The sequence below is a fragment of the Macrotis lagotis genome, chromosome 1, assembly GCF_037893015.1.
Source record: "Macrotis lagotis isolate mMagLag1 chromosome 1, bilby.v1.9.chrom.fasta, whole genome shotgun sequence".
Classification (NCBI taxonomy): Eukaryota; Metazoa; Chordata; class Mammalia; order Peramelemorphia; family Peramelidae; genus Macrotis; species Macrotis lagotis.
The window spans coordinates 167,636,376-167,640,753 of record NC_133658.1 but is presented as its reverse complement, the minus strand read 5'-3'; positions in this window follow the sequence as shown (position 1 = coordinate 167,640,753).

Genomic DNA, 4,378 nt, shown 5'->3' with positions numbered 1-4,378 from the left:
AGATATACATAAATACTATATATATGTATATACACACACACAGACACACACACACACACACACACACACACACACTTTTGACCACTTTGACATTTCTGGGGGAAAGGGAAATCCAAGTTCTATATCCAAGACTTGATCCCCTTCCTACCAATTACCAGTTCTACAATGAACACACATAACAAAAATTATTTATTTAAATTATTTAATGAAACAGAAATCAGAGAAGATATACATAGAAGAATAAAGACAGTATAGAATGATGGAGCTTTCCCAATGGGATCAAGATTATTCAGCTCAATCAAGAGGGCAGTCCTGTATATGACTCAAGAGGAAATACTCCAGAGTCTCTAGAGGAGAAAAGTGGGAATAGGGACATAATGGAGTCTACAAGTTCCTCTCATGTCTTTTCTGAGTCTTTTCCTTCAGCAATCTGATGTGGGATTGGTATTTTCTATCTTCTCTCTCAAAGCTGAAAGTTGCCTCAATGCTATATTTGAAGACTTTCTCTTAGAATTCCTGAAAGACACTGGTAAAGACTGAAGCTCTCTTGTCTCTCACTAACTCCATCCTACCCCTTATGTAAGGTCAGTCCTTATCTCCACCAGTAAGAAGAGGGTACCATATCCATGGGTTTTGGGACATGGAATGCTGATGCAAGGTGAAATAGAATTAGGAAACTACTATAACACAATGACAACAATAATGTAAATATTAAAAAAAGCAGAAAATGGAACTTGAACTGTGTAATTATTATGACCAATTCTGACTCTAAAAAATATATTGAAAATGTATTTCTCTCCCTCACATGAAGTGGTTGGGAACTAGAACATATTAATAGATTTGGCTGATATTTTGTTTAGTTTGGATTTTTTTGGCTTTTGCAAGGTAGTGGGGTTAAGTGACTTGCCCAAGGTCACATAGCTAAGTAATTATTAAATGTTTGAGGTCAAATTTGAACTCAGGTTCTCCTTATTCCAGGGCTTGTGCTCTAACCACTGCACCACCTAGCTGCCCCTATGTTGGTAGTTTTGTTGAACTGCTTTTTTTCTTTCTTTTATATTCTTTATTATAAAAGAATTAAGGTTTTCTTGGGTGAGGGAAAGAAAGACTTTTGCCATCATGAATCACCTGCTTTCTCCCTCTGCAGCAACTTGTCCCATTAAATCCCTTCCAGAACCACCATTTTGAGGAAGGGTCCAGATAAGCTGACTTAGACACCATGTCTTTATCAGAATATAAGCTCCTTGAGGAAACACACTATCTTTCTTTTTGTTTAAATTTATATTCTCAGCTCTTAGTGCAATTCATTACCTGGCATAATGTAATTGCTCAATAAATGTTTGTTGACTTGAGTTTACCTGGGAAATGAAGGTGATGAAAACAAAAGTATAAAAAATGATAAATTGCTATTCAAATGTGTTCAGTTGTAGCAAGAGTCTTCTCTTTCCCCCTTTATATTTTTTCAATGATCTAATTTAAAGTTGTTTGTATTGCTTTCATTTTTCATTGCTTTCATTTCCTAATACATCCCTCTTGTTCCTTCTCTCAGAGAACCATCCCTTAAAACAGAGAATGTGGGTTTGTGTGGTGAGGCACAGTTCAAAAAAACCAATTAGCATATTAACCAAGCCTAACATTATATGTTTCATAACCATAATCCCCTACTTTTTGCAAAGAGATAGCTACCTTTGAAAACTATGAAACTTCAGTGGCCATTAACTATGGTAGAAAGGAAGACTGATAGAAAAATAACTTGGAACTGTTTACAATTTTAAAAATATAAACACATTTAAAGGCAGTCATTTGTTGACCTAAGAGTTAAGGATAGTGGATGAGAAAATTCAAAATTCAAAAGCTGAGATGTAAACCTTAGTTTGTGAATTGGAAAAAGCAAACACATTCAAGAAGGAGCCACAAAACTGTCCTGTAAATGCTAGCCTTCATTATGATGCTGCTGCTGCTGCTGCTGCTGCTGCTGATGATGATGATGATTGTCTTTCATTATTGAAGAAGAGCTTGACATCAGGTAGGTGATGTCATGATAATCAAGTGAATTGGCCTTGAGGGAGGGGTTTCTGTGCTAAGTTACCAGCCTCAGTTTCTCCTCCAGAGCTATTTGGGTCCAGGTGGCCAGATATGGATCAACAGGACCAGAGATGACCCGGATATGAGGCAATCAGGGTTAAATGACTTGCCCAAGGTCACACCAAATTTGAGTCCAGGTCTTCTTCACTCTAGGGTCAATACTCTATCCACTTTGCCACCTATTCTTCATTATGGGGACCTCATCTAAGATGGTCTTACAGTGAAGCATTGGCAACAGGGTCTCCACATTCCCTTTCCCTAGCTATCAATTTTTTTCTGCTTTTGAGAAGAATGTTATTCCTTCTCAAGTGGAGGCAGATGGGTTGGTGAGAGGGGAAGATGACTTTTAAAATATTAATACTTTAATCTTCAGGAAAATATCTATGAAGACAAACCTGTATTGTTTTTGGAGGCAAAGATTTTTCTTCTTTCTTTTCTATGCCACCCAGAAATTTGGGAGCAAACAGAGTAGGCTTTGAAGTAAGGCTTTAAATGAGTTAATGGCTCCTTACTGTAAAGTTTTATATATATCCTTCAAGAGTTGATGACTCTAGTAATGCATCTATAGCAGGGGATGCTGTATTCTCTGACCTTTTTAGTTATTACAACTATTAAGAGTTCCATCAGATAAGAAAAAGAATCATAATTTGGGCTAGGGAAGGGAGGGGTGAGAAGAAAATGAATTTTCAGACACTTAAGTTTATAAATGTGCCCATTTTTAGAGTTAAAACTGTATATAGGACATTCATTGGAAAGAAATTGGATATGAAGCAAATGGAAGTTGACAGCCTCTCCTTTCACATACTTTTATTGTTGCCACAGGATCATAGATTTGAAAGTGAAAGGGACCTTAGATGCCATCTATGTGATCCCAAGCAAATCATTTAGCCTTTTGTAGTCCCTTCAATCTATAAAATGAAAAAGTTGAACTCAATGTCTTCTCAGGATCCAACTGCTCCAAATCTATAATTCTATGATCTATTTCAATTCTCTTGTTTTAGAGAGAAGGATGTTGAGGTCCAGAGAGGAAGTGACTTATTCAGGGTCACAGCAGTTGCATGGAGCAGAAGGTGCTCTGATTCCAAATCCAACACTGTGTCTATCAAACCACATTGTCTCTCTCTTAGACTTGGTTTCCTTATCCATAACATGGGGCTAATAGGGCTGGTAGCTCCTATTTACCAAAGTTATTATGAGGACCAAGTAAAGAACATAACTATACACATATATACATACATGCATAAATATGTATTGCCTACACACAGAGTATATGTAATATGAGTCCAATGATGGACTCGTATCTATTTGCAGAGGATCAGCCTAGTTAATCAGTTGGGTAAATCATGAGGCTAGTTTACTCTTGAAATTATCTACTTAACTTTAGGGAGTATATTTATATTTCAGGAGTTTTAGTAATTTTTGACTCTTCATGACCACATTTGGGGTTTTCTTGGCAAAAATATTGCCAATTCATTTGACAGATGAGGAAAGTGAGGAAAGTGACTTGCTCAGGGTCATACAGCTAGTGTCTGAGACCAGATTTGAACTTATGAAGATGAGTCTTCCTGATTCCATGCCTTGTCCTCTATCCACTGAGTCACCAATGAAATTATGGATTCTAATAATAATGATAATAATCATGATAATAATAATACACATGTATTAAACAAATTTTATATATATATATACACACACAAAAAAAGATATCCAAAGTATAGATTCACAAAATTGAAAGAGTATACATATATAGCCCTGTGTATAGGGATCTACAAGTTCATTAATTTGCTTGTTTTGTTCATTGATGCAGATTATAAGCCCTCCATAGTTGTCCTTCCTTTGTAAATCTTGTTTATGTCATCCACCCCTAAAAAACATTCCAAAACCCTTTATCATGCCCTACTCTTCCCTTAAACTATTGTCTTAAATCTTTCTCCCTTTCTTAGCCAAATTCTTTGAAAAAGTAATCCATACTTGCTACTTCCACTCTCCTATTTTATCAAAAGAAGGAAACCATCCTTCCAGTCTCCAAGGTCCATATACTCAGCATTATTCTGTACTTATCGCTCTCCCTCACTCCATAAACCTAATAGGTTGCCAATTCTTACAGTTTCTATCCATCCCATCTCTTCTTTCTACTTACATAGCTGTCATTGTAGTCTAGGTCCTTATCACATCTTGCCTGGATTATTGCAACAGCCTCCTGATTGGTATCCCTGCCTTGTACCTCTCACCACTCCAGTCTCTCCTGTAGACATTGATGCCAAGGAAATCTACCTTAAGTAGAAATCTTGTG